The sequence below is a fragment of the Macaca fascicularis genome, chromosome 14 (genome assembly GCF_037993035.2).
Source record: "Macaca fascicularis isolate 582-1 chromosome 14, T2T-MFA8v1.1".
NCBI lineage: Eukaryota > Metazoa > Chordata > Mammalia > Primates > Cercopithecidae > Macaca > Macaca fascicularis.
In genome coordinates, this window is record NC_088388.1 from 8,593,942 (window position 1) to 8,611,419 (window position 17,478).

At 50.4% G+C, this 17,478-nt stretch overlaps 1 protein-coding gene across 4 annotated transcripts in view; it reads left to right on the forward strand.

Annotated features, from left to right (window-relative positions):
* LOC102121656 (uncharacterized) overlaps positions 1 to 17,478 on the forward strand; it is a 48,568-nt gene that overhangs the window by 19,129 nt on the left and 11,961 nt on the right. For 2 of the 4 annotated variants that reach the window (XR_012423075.1, XM_065527935.2), the window contains 2 exons: positions 13,227 to 13,349; positions 14,598 to 14,707. The gene's annotated coding sequence lies outside the window, so the exon portion shown is untranslated. Of the gene's footprint in view, positions 1 to 9,017; positions 9,143 to 13,226; positions 13,350 to 14,597; positions 14,708 to 16,462; positions 16,582 to 17,478 lie in introns of those variants that run through there. The other 2 variants (XR_012423076.1, XR_012423077.1) reach the window with 2 other exon arrangements.

Here is a 17,478-nt window from a genome sequence, read left to right on the forward strand (position 1 = left end):
TTTGAGTAGAAGGAGGACAGAAAACCAGAGACTAATTAACCAGTCATTACCAGCGGGAGATCCGTTTTTTTTTTTTTTTTTTTTTTTGAGACAGAGTCTCACTCTGTTGCCAGGCTGGAGTGGAGTGGCGTGATTTTGGCTCACTGTGCAATCTCTGCCTCCCGGGTTCAAACCATTCTCCTGCCTCAGCCTTCCAAGTAGCTGAGTTTACAGGTGCATGCCACCACACCCAGCTAATTTTTGTATTTTTAGTAGAGACAGGGCTTCACCATGTTGGCCAGGATGGTCTCAATCTCCTGAACTGATGATCTGCCTGCCTTGGGCTCCCAAAGTGCTGGGATTATAGGCATGAGCCACTGCGCCAGGCCAAGAGATCGGTCTTACATAAAAATCAAGGGTTCTGCCCGGGTGTGGTGGCTTATGCCTGTAATCCCAGCACTTTGGGAGGCCAAGGTGGGCAGATCACCTGAGGTCGGGAGTTCGAGACCAGCCTGACCAACATGGAGAAACCCCATCTCTACTAAAAATACAAAATTAGCTGAATGTGGTGGCACATGCCTGTAATTCCAGTTACTCAGGAAGGCTGAGGCAGGAGAATCGCTTGAACCCATGAGGCGGAGGTTGCAGTGAGCTGAGATCGCGCCATTGCACTCCAGCCTGGGCAACAAAAGTGAAACTCCGTCTCAAAAAAAAAAAAAAAAAAAAAAAAATCAAGGGTTCCGTTACCCAGTGGGTTAGTAAGAGATGAGGCTTCCATTTAGAAAAATCGGAGCCTGAGACTGGGCGCGGTGGCTCACGCCTATAATTCCAACACTTTTGGAGGCCAAGGTGGGTGGATCACGAGGTCGGGAGTTCAAGACCAGCCTGGCCAAGATGGTGAGACCCTGTCTCTACTAAAAATACAGAAATTAGCTGGGCGCAGTGGCAGGCGCCTGTAATCCCAGCTACTTGGGAGGCTGAGGCAGGAGAATCGCTTGAACTTGGAGGGCAGAGATCGTGCCACTGTACTCTAGCCTGGATAACAGAGTGAGACTCCATCTCAAAAAATAAATAAATAAAAATAAAAGTGGAAACATTGGAGCTTGTGCAGCTCTCCTGAGGGCAGATGCATAAAGCTGGGTGCACCCCACCAGCTTGCTGGGTCCCACAGAAGCTCGAGAGGCAGGGGCTGTGTCTTTCGCCACTTGTCACTGCTATCATTCCCTGTTTAGAACTCTCAATGAGTGTCAGATCAACACATTCATCCACCATATCCCGTGTGTATAAGAACAATCCATCACTCCTGACCTAATCCGGCACAGAACAGAACCTCTGGAAGAGGACCAAAGAAGGGAAAAAGTGGAAGTGTCACATGCCCAGAGGAAAACAGATGCTACAGAGATGAATAAAACAAAACAAAACAAAAGGAAGAAAGCTGAGCTAATCTGGGAGTTCCATCACGGCTAAGAACGCATCGTTGTTTTGTCACGCGGTTTCTAGCCCGGCTCAGACCTGGGCTGCGGCACCTCAGGCATCTCCTTTCATCTCTCGGCTCTTCTCCTGGCTCCCGGGCACTTCTCGAGACTTTTTGGACCTGGACTGGTCCATGGCAGAACACCTCTTTCCTGAGTCCTCCCCATGCACCTGCCCAAAGCGGAGGATTGGGGTGGCACTCTCGGAGATGCCAGGCTCCTGAAATGGAGCCGTCACCCCTTAGGCTGTACTTGGCGTTGTCTCCAAGGAGCCTGGGGAGGTAACCAGTTGGGGACTGATTCACTTGGGAGGGAGGGAGCGAGTGTAGATTGCAGATGCTATCTACTCGGGCCAAGTCAACCTGGGGAAGGGCAGGTCTGTGTCTCAACTGGTTTAGGGGTGGGAGAGTGGGATCAGAACTTTTACACCTTGCATTCTTAGGACGTCACAATGGTTTTCCCAAGGCCTCCTTATCTGAGGGTGTTTACCTATTCAACCAGCATACGCAGGATCAGGACTCCCACTTTGTCCGGGTTCTGTCCTCACAGGCACAGGAAGACTAATGCGAACAACAGGGTCTGACAAACCAAAGCTCACAGATAAGAGACTTGGGTTATTGGGGCAGATGCCAGAAGTCATGGGATCTTCACAGGGTGGCTGTAGGCTGAGCAATCTCCCTCGGGATGTGAGGGGGGGGCATTTGTGCGTTATTGGTCATTGAGAAATTCCCTAATCTTAGAGAGAAAAGGAATGGAACCAAGGGCTTGAATCGGAGTATACGTAGTTGACCTAATTATAAGGTTGTCCATCCGTCTGTTTAATAAACAGTTCCATGATGTGGGACGGCAAGGTCACTCATAGCCCTAGATATTAACAACGTTTTCCTAAGGTTCTGGAAAAAAAGTGGTAACAATGTGTTCAGCTGCAGGCTTATTCTGTCTCAGGCCCCAGGCTGGCATGAATCAGAAATAGAGGGAAATGTGGAAGTAGCACTGCAAATATTAGTTCTAAAAACGGACTGGGAAGAGAGAGTGCCTCTAGACCCAGCCATAGCCTAGCCAAGCCCCAGAAGAATGACATCACCCATTGTGACTCGTGGGGAACCCTGAGGCTGTCATGGATTTGTAGTCCTATGTGGGACAGCGCTGCTGACGGGGTTATTTCCTGCACTAGACCTACCCTGTCAGCAACACACTGTTTACATGAGCTGAGTGCCAAGTTGTGGCACATTATGCACAGTCGCTTTTAAGTTCAATTAAATTAATGTTTAGAAACATTGTAAGGCCGGGCGCGGTGGCTCAAGCCTGTAATCCCAGCACTTTAGGAGGCCAAGACGGGTGGATCACGAGGTCAGGAGATCGAGACCATCCTGGCTAACACGGTGAAACCCCGTCTCCACTAAAAAATACAAAAAACTAGCCGGGCGAGGTGGTGGGCGCCTGTAGTCCCAGCTACTCGGGAGGCTGAGGCAGGAGAATGGCGTAAACCCGGGAGGCGGAGCTTGCAGTGAGCTGAGATCCGGCCGCTGCACTCCAGCCTGGGCGACAGAGCAAGACTCCATCTCAAAAAAAAAAAAAAAGAAAAAGAAACATTGTAGATAGAAAAAACTAAAGACCATTATAGCAAACAATGATTACCTAGAGATGCAAGTGCTTTGAACTTGAACATTAGAGAATCTTGTGAATTTGTAGGAGTTAACCAGGACAAGTACCCATCTCATGAACATTGGTAAGGGAAGCACGTGTTTTGGAGGCATTTCAGGTAGTCCAGGGCAGACCAAGAAGGGAAGGAAAGAGAAGATGTCAGAAAACATCTTTGAATACCCAGAGTTGTTATCCCCTCCACAAAACATTGGAGGGCAAATTGTTTGTGTCAGTAAAATAGAATCATAAAGTGTGAGGAAGAAACCTGTGGAACATTCTGGAAGAATTGGTCAGAGATGGGCCGGGCGTGGTGGCTCGCGCCTGTAATCCCAGCGCTTTGGGAGGCCGAGGTGGGTGGATCACCTGAGGTCAGGAGTTCAAGACCAGACTGGCCAACATGATGAAACCCCATCTCTACTAAAAATACAAAAAATTAGTCAGGCGTGGTGGTGGGCACCTGTAATCCCAGCTACTCAGGAGGTGGAGGCAGGAGAATTGCTTGAACCCAGGAGACAGAGGTTGCAGTGAGCTGAGATTGCGCCACTGCACTCCAGCCTGGGCAACAAGAGCGAAACGCCATCTCAAAAAAAAAAGAAGTGGTCAGAGATGAATACTCCATAGCAGCCCCTTTGATTTCAGAGGTGAAATAGTTGAACCCCAGACCTCACTGTCAGATGTAAAGAGTCACTCCAAATTTATAAGCTTATTAAACTAGTATTTCTGACTATTTATACATTTGGCTGTAGAGAAAATACACAGAATGCTTCCAGCCACACCTATGCCTACTCAAGCCACTTAGCTGACAAGCCACTTAGCTTTTTCTTCTAATTACTGAGGTGCGCGTCTCTGTTGTTTACAGTTTGGTGAAGTCAGGGCAGGGGGAATTTATGGTTTGATACCCTTTCCAGCACAGAGGAGTGAAATTCAGCCCATCTTTCGAAATCAGTCTGAACTGTCAAACTCCCAGTTGAGGACTCCTCTACCCAAATCGGGAATTTTTTTGTTTTTTTCTGGCTATGGGCCAGTCAGGGCTTTGGAGTTCATTTGTGTGCCCTCCCCCCTCCCCATTAGTGTTATTGTGTATATTTGAGATACCTGTTCTTCACTGACCGTGAGTGAATAGGAGCTGGTTCACCTAAAAGCTCCCACTCCCCATTCACTTTTTTGTTGTTGTTGTTTTGTTTTTGTTTTTTTTTTTTTTGAGATGGAGTCTTGCTCTGTTGCCCAGGCTGGAGTGCAGTGATGAGATCTTGGCTCAATGCAACCTCCGCCTCCCAGGTTCAAGTAATTATCCTGTCTCAGCCTCCTGGGTAACTGGAATTACATGTGCCCACCACCACGCCTGGCTAAGTTTTTGTATTTTTAGTAGAGACGGTGTTTCATCATATTGGTCAGGCTGGTCTTGAACTCCTGACGTCAGCTGATCCACCCGCCTCGGCCTCCCAAAGTGCTGGGATCACATGTGTGAGCCACTGTGCCCATCCCTCATTCACTTTTGTTTTATGAAATGAGAAAGCTTCTGCCTTTTTTCTTTCCTTCCTTCCTTGGATGTTGGTGAGATCAGTGAGGTAATGGTGATAAAGTACTTTGAACTACCTCAAGGAGAGCGCAGCCCGACTTGTTATTATTTACCTAGGTCAGTTCACAAACCCCCACGATCTAGGGTTCCTGTCTCCTGCCCTGGGGACGGTGCCTGGGAGAAAGGAGATGCCACAGACCCAGTTCCACAGGGCGCTATTGGCTGGAGTTGGTCATTTCTGACTTTGACATCAACAGGCTTATCTCCAGAAATAGGCTAAATGGTAGTTCAGGCGCCGGTGTTGCCTCATCCCGCAAACTCTCAGGGAGGCTGCCTACCCCCAGCCCCTGTTCTGGGAACTAATGATAGGTGGGATGAAAAGACTGTTTTCTCTGATGCGCTTTTATGAGACGTTTTCTTTTTTTTTTTTTTTTTTTTTTTTTTGAGCCGGAGTCTCGCTCTGTCACCCGGGCTGGAGTGCAGTGGCCGGATCTCAGCTCACTGCAAGCTCCGCCTCCTGGGTTCACGCCATTCTCCTGCCTCAGCCTCCCGAGTAGCTGGGACTACAGGCGCCCGCCACCTCGCCCGGCTAGCTTTTTTTGTATTTTTTAGTAGAGACGGGGTTTCACCGTGTTAGCCAGGATGGTCTCGATCTCCTGACCTTGTGATCCGCCCGTCTCAGCCTCCCAAAGTGCTGGGATTACAGGCTTGAGCCACCGTGCCCGGCTGAGATGTTTTCAAAGATGAGGTGGCAAGGACATGGTTAACCCGCTCCCTTGTGCAGGGAGATGTCAGAATGACAGGGCACAGGGAATCTCCCCGACCCGTTCCCAGGAGAGCTCTTGCTGAGGACTGCCCAGCTGTTGGCTAGAAATCAGGGCAGCCTCAAGCCCTGTAACCCAGATGTCATTGGGCTTTTACGGCTGACAGTGCTGTGGCCTGCGGCAGGCGGCAGTGTGGGTAGAGGACAGCTGTGGCTGAGGCCAGCAGCCCTTTCCACACTGACTTCTTGGGTAATGGCTCTTCTTAAGCTGGTGATATTTAGGGATTGTCAAACTTCTCTTTCATCCTGAGTCACCTTCCCTCATGGGTAGCAGAGGAGTTTTCTTTTCTTTCTTTTTTTTTTTTTTTTTGAGATGGAGTCTTGCTCTTTTGCCCAGGCTGGAGGGCAGTGGTGTGATCTCTGCTCACTGCAACCTCCGCCTCCCGGGTTCAAGTGATTCTTCTGCCTCAGCCTCCCGAGTTGCTGGGATTATAGGCATGCACCCCCATGCCCAGCTAATTTTTGTATTTTTAGTAGAGATGGGGTTTCACCATGTTGGGTCAGGCTGGTCTCAAGCTCCTGACCTCAGGTGATCCACCTGCCTTGACCTCCCAAAGTGCTGGGATTATAGGCGTGAGCCACTGTGCCCGGTCAAGGAGTTGGATTTCTTATGAGAAGAATATTATGGCTGTGTGTCCCAGAGGAGGCACTGTGTCCCCGTGAGGGTCCTTCACTGAAAGGAGAGCCTCGAGGACAAAGGAATCTTCTAGAGACAACGTTGGGAGGGAGGAGCGGAGTTTGCAGGTGATTCTAGAGGACCCCAAAGTCCAGTGGGAGCTTATTACCGCCTCGCTAGGAGGAACCTGTTGTTGTCTGAGTGAGGAAAAGTGACAGAACTGAGGCTGAGAGAAGCTGCGAAGAGGCAGTAGCGCTGAAGCCTGAGAGGAGGACACGTTCTATTACGCCAATTAATTCTATCCACCGAAAGGGCACATCACATTTTTGGGGTTGCCAAAAGCCGTTCTTAGCAGAAAAAAAGTCTGTGAACTGTTGCACTGGGGACTGGCAAAGGCTTGGTAGCCAGCGCATTGAAGAGGGAGGGGCAGCAAGCCCCACACCTGGAATGGATCCTTCCTGTGCTTCTGCCACCACACTTTGCCAATTTGATGCCAACGGACTCTTACTGTTTATGTGTGCATGTTTGTGCTGTTAGATTATCTTCTGAGCAATTTCGAATTTTAAGAATATGCTGATGAAGTCAACAATGAGCAATCGCAGAAGACTTGGTTCCACCCAGGGCCCTGCTCAGGAAAGATGAGGACCCCTCCCAACCCCACCCTGCCTGTCCACACGGCCCTTCCTCCCCACCATCCGCCATGGGGCCCTCCTGTGCCACAACATGGCGCTCATCCTTCTGTCTGGACACTTGCCCTGTCTCCTGGAGAGCCAGGCTCCTGCCCTGGCGGGCGTGTGTGTGTGTGTGAGTGTGCATGCGGAGTGTGCGTGTGTGCAATTGTGCGCTTGTGTGAATGTGCGTGTGTGCAAGTGTGCGTGTGCACGCGTATGTGAGTGCGTGTGTGAGTGCATGTGTGTGCAATTGTGTGAGTGTGTGTGCAAGTGTGCATGTGTGCAATTGTGCGCATATGTGAGTATACTTGTGTGAGTGTGCATGTGTGTGCATGTGGCGCTGAGGGGGAAGAAGAGAGTTCTCTGTGATCGCCACCAGTCTGTTGAAGAGTGTAAGCTGAGCCAAGATGAAGCAAGAGTGACACCAAGTGCCAAGAACAAGTGCTTGCTGTGGTATCAGGTGTGCTTGCTCCTCAAATCAGAGGAGCAGAGAGAGGCTCAGTTACAGTCTGCGGTGTTCACCCCTGTGAGAGGGTGCCGACCCTCCAGAGGTGGCTCAGTGCTGGCATGCCACTCTGCGCATTTGGATGAGGGGATGGGCTCTCTGGGAATTGGATGCAGAACCGAAGCTTTGAATAGATTTTAAAAATAAAATCCAAGGTGGGATGTTTTGTTGGCTAGAACATGATGCACAGACCCAGGCTGCCATTCTGGCTCTATTGGTGTCCTTCAGCCCCATTCGGAGAATGACCGGACCCCGAGGCTGCAGTAGGACAAAGAGGAAGACTGACCCAGTTCTCTGTGTTTGCTCTAGACTCTGCTGCCGTGTCTGGGCCCCTGCTGCCGGAAGTCTTCCCCATGAAGCCATAGGTGGGGAACTAAAGGCATATTCCTGTGGGGTGGCCCCGAGAGAGACTGGGCATGGTTTCCACCGAGACACTGGTGGGGGCAGAGAATTCTTTGGCTGCCCAAGAGAACCACCTGGTGCAGGCCAGACCTGCAGCTGTGGCTCCAGGGGAGGAGCATGGCTGCCTTGGTGTCCCCATCTGGCCAGTCCTTGTTCCTACAGTTCCACTCCCAGCCTTGTACTCAGCTTGTACCCACTTGTTTTTCTCCTTCATGGAAGCTAAGGAGGGAACTAGGTTTGTTTGTCCAGATGCCACCAGTCGGATGACTGTTGCGGGCACAGGAGTGTCTTCAGGGCACAGTGCCAGGCCAGGTCACACCTCACATCTCTATTCCTCATCTGGGAGTGCTGGCATCAGCGGGTTGATTCAAAACTGGGAGGTGTTGGGAAACCCCTTGGGCTGGAGATTTCAAAATGAGATTCAGATGAGAAAAAACACAGTGGGTGGGGTTCTAAGGCAGGAAGGAGACAGCAAAAGCTCCTGTCCTGACGCTCCGCTCGATAGCGGGGATCAACAGAACGGCCTGGCATGGACGGGGGCAGCTGCGCTGGCTGAACCCAAGCGCAAGGCAGGCCCTGAACAGCCTCTCCCACCTCTGGACACAGAGCTGCCCCGTGCCTCTCCATTGACCAGGCGAAACCACACCTGGAGCGGTGCTTTCAGTCTAGGGCATGTCGGCACCAGCAGGTGTGGATAAATCCAAGGGCTCCTGTGGAGGGAGGGCAGGGGAGGAGGGCTGGCAGAGAAGGGGTGAGTGATGAAGGGAGGACCACGCAGCTCAGGAGCCCCAGCCTGGATGGCCTAGGTGGCAAGGGCAGCCCCCATTCTGCTGCTGAATGGCTGTCTTGCCATCTGTATTCCCTCATCACACAGTCCTCCCTGTGTGTTGGCTCAGGACAGCCTGGCATCAGTGGCTCCTGGTGACAGGTGCCTGTGACATGAAGAGCACAGAGGAAGACGCTGGCTGGATCCAGAGGCAGAGAGAGGAGGACATGAGGAGAAGGCGAGGGAAACTGAGGAACAAGGAGAGGAAGAACAATTAAAATGATTCCTTGAAAGAAAAGGAGGTAAAACAGAAAACGTGGCGAGGGGTATCCTAGAAGGAGCAGAAAAGGAAGGAAAAAAAAGGGCGAACGTTGTCTTTCATTTGAAGGACTTGGAGTGGCACAGTCAAGAACGAATCTCCAAACACAGTCAATACTCAGAAAGCTCATCATTGGATTTGTAAATCCATTTCATCTGGGTGGACTGAAGAACATGGTACCCTCTGAGAATGTCTGGGCCCATATTGTGGGAAAGTCAAGAGTGGTGCTGCGACAAACTAGTTAATGGGTTATGAACACGAGGGGCTCATGATTCATGAGCCTGCCCATCTATCTCGTGCAGGGTGGAGACCCATCTAACCAGAACCACCACCCAGCCTCTCCCAGCCTCCTTAGATGACAAGCTCTGGCATCCTTGGTCCACCCAACTCAGCTCCCAAGCATTTCGCCAAAACATCAGTAAGCAGGTATAGGTGAAGGAGGTAACAGGTGTCTGCATTTTATGCCATTTTCTCTCCTTCCCAGTGCTCAGCACACGACTAACCAGGGGTTCTCATCAGGGGCCATATATTCACTCCTCAAAGAGTAGTCAGCAGGTCACCAAACACCTTCCTCTGAGCTCTGAATAAGTTTATTTAATTTTTTTAATGAAAAAAAATTTTTTTAGGCTGGATGCGGTGGCTCACACCTGTAATCCCAGCACTTGGGGAGGCTGAGGCAGGTGGATCACAAGGTCAGGAGTTCGAGACCAGCCTGGCCAATATGGTGAAACCCCATCTCTACAAATACAAAAAAAAATTACCCAGGCATGGTTGCGCATGCCTGTAATCCCAGTTACTCGGGAGGCTGAGGGAGGAGAGTTGCTTGAACCTGGGAGGCAGAGGTTGCAGTGAACCGAGATCCTGCCACTGTACTCCAGCCTGGGCAAGAGTAGGAATCTGTCTCAAAAAAAAACAAAAAAAATTCTGGGATAGAGTCTCGTTCTGTTCACACAGGCTGACATGCAATGGTGTCATCATCGCTCACTATAACCTCAAACTCCTGGGCTCGAGTGATCCTCCCACCTCAGCCTCCCAAGTAGCTGGGACTATAGGCCCTACCACTGTATCTGGCTAATTTTTAAACTTTTTGCAGAAACAAGATCTCACAATGTTGGTCTCAAACTCCTGAGCTCATGTGATTCTCCTGCCTCAGCCTCCCCAGTTGGTGGGATTACAGGCATGAGCTGCCATGCCCAGCTAGTTTATTTTTATATTCTATAGTACTATGGACCAGAAAATTAAAGAGTTTGCCCTGAACCCTATGGGAAAATTGTCTCTCACCTGCAACATGCCCAGTGTTCTCAGCAGTCAGGGCAAATTCAACCACAGCAGCCGCTGTCCAGCTTGCCAAAGCTAAACCAGACATAGATGTTATTATCTGCTGCATCCAGCATTAGTTTAGAGCTTTCTGCTTCACAAAGCAACTCATTATCTTATTTAATCTTCACCATCATCCTACATTGCTCTTACTTCCACTTTATGGACAGTGAGTCTCAGAAAGCTAGGCATCTTCCTCAAAGCAGCTGTAGCATTCAGATTCAGTGTCTGGGGACTCCAGATTCTTTGTGCTTTCTACACATTTAGATTTCATGGTAACATCAAATTCGGGATTCCTGGATCTGGAGCAGTTTATCTCCTTGGCCTTCCTCCCAGCCATTGCCATCCCAGCCCATTTCTATAACCATCAAATGGGCAATTTTTTTTTTTTTTTTTTTTTTTTTTGAGACATGGTCTCACTCTGTCACCCAGGCTGGAGGGCGGTGGTGCAAACCCAGCTCACTGCAACCTCTGCCTCCCAGGTTCAAGCGATTCTCCTGCCTCGGCCTCCTGAGTAGCTGGGACTACAGGCGCCAGCCACCACGCCCTGCTAATTTTTTTGTATTTTTAGTAGAGATGGGGTTTCGCCATGTTGGCCAGGCTGGTCTCAAACTCCTGACCTCAAGTAATCCACCCACCTCAGCCTCCCAAAGTGCTGGGATTACAGGTGTGAGCCACCGCAGCTGGCCTAAATTGGCAAGAATTTTCACTGTTCAGTGAAGAACATCCTCGTGCAGCCAATTATTCCAACGTTGCCTTCCTGAAGGACTCTTTCAAAATCATCAAGAAGGTTTCATTACAAAAGCAATATGGGAACATTGTAGAAAAAAATACAAAATATAGAAAAACAAAAGAAAAGTCATAATTCTGCCATTGAACAAGAATTTAAGATTATAAACACTGTAGTGTTTACTATTCCATGATTTTTACTACAGACATGTGGACTGACTGATGTTTATAAAAATGACAAGTGTGCCTACCCCATAATACTGTTTTGGAACCTGTTTTTTTTTTTTTTTTTTTTTTTTTTTAGACTGAGTCTTGCTCTGTCGCCCAGGCTGGAGTGCAGTGACGCTATCTTGGCTCACTGCAAGCTCCGCCTCCCGGGTTCACGCCATTCTCCTGCCTCAGCCTCTCGAGTAGCTGGGACTACAGGTGCCCGCCACCACGCCTGACTAATTGTTTGTATTTTTTTTAGTAGAGATGGGGTTTCACTGTGTTAGCCAGGATGGTCTTGATCTCCTGACCTCGTGTTCCGCCTGCCTTGCCCTCCCAAAGTGCTGGGATTACAGGCGTGAGCCACTATGCCCAGCTGGAACCTGCTTTTAAACTTAATATATTGTAAGCATTTTCCTGAAATATTTTTATGTCATCATATTTAAGAGCTACACATATTTCATTATAGTTTTTTTTGTTTGTTTTTTTGAGACAGGGTCTCACTCTGTTGCCCAGGCTAGGGTGCAGTGGTGTGATCTCAGCTCACTGCAACCTCTGTCTCCCAGGTTCAAGTGATTCTTGTGCCTCAGTTTCCCAAGTAGCTGGGACTACAGGAGCACACAACCACGCCCAGCTAATTTTTTTGTATTTTTTGGTAGAGAGAGGGTTTCACCATGTTCGCCAGGCTGATCTTGAACTCTTGACCTCAAGTGATCCGCCTGCCTCGCCCTCCCAGAGTGCTGGGATTACAGGCGTGAGCCACCACACCCGGGCAGAACCCTTGATTTTTATGTAAGACCGATCTCTTGGCCTGGCGCAGTGGCTCATGCCTATAATCCCAGCTTATTTCATTATAATTTTTAATGTACTCAGGTTAAATATTTAGATTGTTTCTACTTTTTCAATATTAAAACTAGTTTTATGATAGGCTTTTTTTTGGTTTTTTTTTTTTTTTTTTTTTTTTTTTTGAGACAGTCTCTAGCTCTGTTGCCTAGGTGGAATGCAATGGCATGATCTTGAATCACTGCAACCTCTGCCTCCCGGGTTCAAGCGATTTTCCTGCCTCAGCCTCCTGAGTACCTGGGATTATAGGCCCATGCCACTACACCTGGCTAGTTTTTGTATTTTTAGTAGAGATGGGGTTTCACCATGTTGGTCAGGGTGGTCTCGAACTCCTGACCTGGTGATCTGCCTGCCTCGGCCTCCCAAAGTGCTGGATTACAGGTGTGACCCACTGCGCTCTTTTTTTTTTAAAGAGATGGAGGTCTCACCATGTTGGCCAGGTTGGTCTTGAATTCCTGGCCTCAAGCAATCTGCCTGCCTCAGCCTCCCGAAGTGCTAGGATTACAAGTGTGAGCCATGACACTGGGCCTTGATAGACTTGTTTATAGGTAAAACATACCTAATTTTCATTTTTATTCCTTGGATTATGAATGAAGTTGAATTTTTTCTTTTTTTCTTTTTCTTTTTTTTTTTTTTTGAGACGGAGTCTTGCTCTGTCACCCAGGCTGGAGTGCAGTGGTCGGATCTCGGCTCGCTGCAAGTTCCGCTTCCTGGGTTTACGCCATTCTCCTGCCTCAGCCTCCCGAGTAGCTGGGACTACAGGCGCCTGCCACCTCACCCGGCTAGTTTTTTTTATTATTTTATTTTATTTTATTAGTAGAGACGGGGTTTCACCATGTTACCCAGGATGGTCTCGATCTCCTGACCTCGTGATCCGCCCGTCTCAGCCTCCCAAAACTTTTTTCATATAATTGTTATCATTTGAAGCTCTTTTATGAATAGTTAATCCATACTGTTTGCCAGCTTCCCATGGTACACATTTTCTTTTTTTTTTTTCTTTTTTTTTTTTTATTTTTTGAGATGGAGTCTTGCTCTATTTCCCAGGGTGGAGTGCAGTGGTGCAATCTTGGCTCACTGCAACATGCACCTCTTGGGTTCAAGCAATTCTTGTGCCTTAACCTCCTGAGTAGCTGGGATTAGAGGTGCACACCACCACACCCGGCTAATTTTTTGTGGGTTTTTTTTTAGTAGAGACAGGGTTTTGCCTTGTTAGCCATGCTGGTCTCGAACTCCTGGGCTCAAGTGATCTGCCTGCCTCTGCCTACCAAAGTGCTGGGATTACAGGCGTGAGCCACCATGCCTGCCTCCCTCCCTCCTGCCTTTCTGCCTGCCTGCCTTCCCCCTCCCTCCCTCCCTCCCTACCTACCTTCCTTCCTTCATTCCTTCCTTTTTCTTTCTTTTCTTTCTTTCTTAGATGGAGTTTCGCTCTCGTTGCCCAGGCTGGAGTACAATGGTGCGATCTTGGCTCTCCGTAACCTCTGCCTCCCGGGTTAAGGCAATTCTGCTGCCTCGGCCTCCCGAATAGCTGGGATTACAGGCATGTGCCACCACGCTCAGCTAATTTTTTGTAGTTTTAGTAGAGACGGGGTTTCTCCATGTTCTCCCGACCTCGGGTGATCCACCCTCCTTGGCCTCCCAAAGTGCTGGGATTACAAGTGTGAGCCACTACGCCCGGCCGCATTTTATTTTTCTTACAGATATGTAGGAACTCTTTATATTAAGGCTGAAATTTCAAACCCCAAGCAAATCAAACTTCTTAGAGGGCTCCTGGCTTCCTTAGGGAATGCTTCCTCCTCACCTGGGCACGAAACTTAGCCAGGGCAGCTCTCAGCAGCCCCTCTGCCCTGACTCCAGCACCCACCGCCTCCCTTACAGGGCTGTGGCCTGAGGGCTGTGGTGGCCCCACAGAGGTCCCTACTCAAGGCTTCAGAGAACCCTGGCAGGAACCTCTTAGAACTCCCAGGAAGGGAGTGAAGGGGAGCAAACGCCTAGGGGGTGTTTGAGTCAGAGGAGAGTGCACTGGTTGGGGAGGGCAGGAGGCACCAGTCTGGCACGCAGGGAACCCCACTCCTCCAGGGCCCATGCTCTAGCAAGGCCTGAGAGCTGGTGAGCGCGCCCTTGCCCTGTTATTATCGCTGGCAGCTTCATTTGTGCGACTGGTGACAGGGACGCAAGTCCTTCCAGTCCTGGTCTCGTCTGTCCGTCTGTCCGCTGTGCCTGGGGAGGGAGGCGCTCAGGCCTGTTACCTGCCTGGAGTCCTCAAGGGGAAGAGGTGGAGGGAGCTGGCTGGACTAGCCCTGCCAAGGCCGAGGCGGTGAGGACAGGATGAGTTTCTTACCCACCAAGATCATTACTTTGGAAAATTGGAACTGCAGGGAGGAGTTAGGGCATGGCGGGGGCGGACGTTGGGAGTTCCTTCCAGAGCTCCTGTGGGTTTGGAATGTCCTCGCTCACTCCGGATCCCCCAGCATCTTCCTTCCTGCACTTCCGTCTCACCCTTCCTCCAGGTCTGGGACATTTAAGAGACAGCTATGGCTGAGACATTAGCAGGAGCAAACACACCTGGCAGGGTGTGGCGGGGCCAGCCCTGGGCACCTGTGGTCTCCCTCCGGGTCTTGGGTTTAGTTCCCTGCAGTCGGGCTTCGGGGTGTCCCCACTCTCTTTCCTTCTACTTCCACACATTCTTGGGAAGACAGTGGCATGCTCTAGAGAAAGCCCAGGCTGCCGGGACACTCTGCTCTGCAGGGAACGTGGGCTGACCATGGCTGTTTCTTAACTTCTTTAGGTTTGACTGCCCTTGTCTAGAAAGTGACAGTGACAGTAACAGTGCCAGCCTCTCAGGGTTGCTGGAAGATTAAATGAGATGCCATGTGCAGTATGCCAGACAGATGGCAGGTAGGTGCCCACCCAGGTTAGTATTTCTTCTTCCTTTGTCTTTTCTCAACTCTCTTGACATGGGGTGTACATTCGGGAGCTTAAGAGATTCCTGCTGGAGGGTGGAGTCTGTGGTGGTGGAGTCTCTGCATCCTGGGGCAACCTGGCCCCCTCCAGCCTGCACTTCTTACCCTCCTCTTCCGCTGCCTGGACTGGGCCGTGTTTGTTTCCCCCACTCGAAGGTGACCTTCTGGACAGAGGTCATCTTAGGCATCCTCAAAACCTGAGCACTGCCCCTGGCACAGAGTGGGTGCAGAGACTGAGTGTTTGGAGACAAAATGAAGAACTGAATGGGAAGGAGTTTCATAAGCACTTGAGGACCTGAGAGACAAGAGCCCAAACTTTAGAGTCTAGCAGGCGTCAGGTCAGAGCCCAGCTTCATCACTTGCTCACCATATGACCTTGAGCAAGATCGTTAATTTCCCTGAGCCTCAGTTTTTTTGCCTAAAAATAGCAGCAATAATAGCTACCTTCTAGGGTTGTTTTGGGGACTAGAGGTGATGTCAGCGGCTTCGGCCTGACGCGTAGTAGGAGCTCAGGTAGTGCAAGTCATGATTAGCTGCTATTACAGGACTATTTACTTCTGCCCCCAAAGCCAAATCTTGCCCCAAGAACTCTTGGTCTTTTTTTTTTTTTTCTTTTTTGAGACGGAGTCTCACACTGTTGCCCAGGCTGGAATGTGGTGGCACAATCTCGGCTCACTGCACCTCCGCCTCCGGGGTTTAAGCGATTCTCTGCCTCAGCCTCCCGAGTAGCTGGGATTACAGGTGCATGCCACCATGCCTGGCTAATTTTTGTGTTTTTAATAGAGACGGGGTTTCACCATGTTGGCCAGGCTGGTCTTGAACCCCTGATCTCAGGTGATCCTTCCGCCTCCGCCTCCCAAAGTGCTGGGATTACAAGCGTGAGCCACTGCACGCGGCCTCTGAGCACATTTTAAATGACCTGTTTTCTTTGTGTTTTACTCTGTTTTATTTTATTTTTATTTATTTATTTTATTTTTTGAGACAGAGTCTTGCTCTGTCACCCAGACTGGAGTGCAGTGGCGCGATCTCGGCTTACTACAACCTCTGCTTCCTGGGTTCAAGTGATTCTCCTACCTCACCCTCCCGAGTAGCTGGGACTACAGGCACGTGCCACCACGCCTGGCTAATTTTTTTTGTTTTTGTTTTTGTTTTTTTGAGACGGAATCTTGCTCTGTTGCCCAGGCTGGAGTGCAGTGGCGCGATCTTGGCTCACTGCAAGCTCTGCCTCCCAGGTTCACACCATTCTCCTGCCTCAGCCTCCCGAGTAGCTGGGACTACAGGCGCCCACCACCACGCCTGGCTATTTTTTTGTATTTTTTTTAGTAGAGACAGGGTTTCACCATGTTAGCCAGGATGGTCTCAATCTCCTGACCTCATAATCCGCCCGCCTTGGCCTCCCAAAGTGCTGAGATTACAGGCGTGAGCCACTGTGCCCGACCAATTTTTTTTTGTATTTTTAGTAGATACGCAGTTTCACCATGTTAGCCAGGATGGTCTGGATCTCCTGACCTCATGATCTGCCCGCCTTGGCCTCCCAAAAGGCTGGGATTACAGGTGTGAGCCACCATGCCTGGCCTTTATTCTATTTTAAAAGATTGATCAAAGTAGGACTATATGGAATCATTTCACAGAGAGACAGAAAGTGAGGAATGGAGGAAATCAGGCACTGATACCCAGCTCTTACAATCAGGAAACAGAACCTGGAAGATCTAAGTTACAAGGGAGCGGCCTTGCCCAAGACCCCGATCTCCACACTTGAGTCAACCTACCCCCAGCATGGGCGCCACAGGGGTGAGGTGCCTGAGCCCCCACATGCAGCCTGCCTGCCGCCCCCGCTGTCCCCATGCCACCTCCGCAGGGGAGAGCTGGGGTGTTGGGGGAGGGTGGTGAACTGGGAGCTGACTGGTTGGTTGCAGGGACTGAAGGAGCCAGGCCCTGGAGCCTAAGGTGGGAGAGCAGGAGCCAAAGAGACTCCAGAGCTCAGGAGGAGAGCTTTGGCTGTGAAAAGAGTGGGACATCCTGGGTCAGGTGGCTGCCATCGCCCGAGGGAGTGGACCCAGAGAACAGTGAGAGGGTGAGAGGGGAGCCCCTGCCCACAGCGAATCCAGGTTCAGCTCAGGGAGCCGCCTTGCTGCAGGTCTTGCTGTCCGCTCAGCTGTTTTTTCCATCCCACTCGGCTCACCAGCGTTTTCTCCCTAGCTCTACCTTCTTGGATCTGATGAGCAGGCCTGGAAGTCACGGCCAGCGTACTTTGACCATAGAGGATTTTGTGGCTGTGTCCCACCTGCAGCGCCAGAATTAGGTCCCTTTAGTGAGTCCCAGCACATGACCCCCAGCCAGGCCAGCAGCCCTGCAGCCTTTCCCAGCAGCTGGGGCTTGGGGCGCTTGGAAGAGTCTCCCACTGCCTGCACCGCTCTCTTGGCCTCCCCGCCCTTGGACCCTCCTGCAGGGCAACCTCCCAGCCTTTAGCCTTCTCACCTCTGCCAGTTTGCCAGCAAGTGCCTTCAAGAGTTTTTATGAGGCCCGGCATGGTGGCTCATGCCTGTAATCCCAGCACTTTGGGAGGCCAAGGCGGGCAGATCACCTGAGGTCAGGAGTTCGAGACCACCCTGGCCAACATAACAAAACCCCATCTCTACTAAAAGTACAAAAATTAGCTGGGCATGGTGGCGGGAGCCTATAATCCCAGCTACTCAGGAGGCTGAG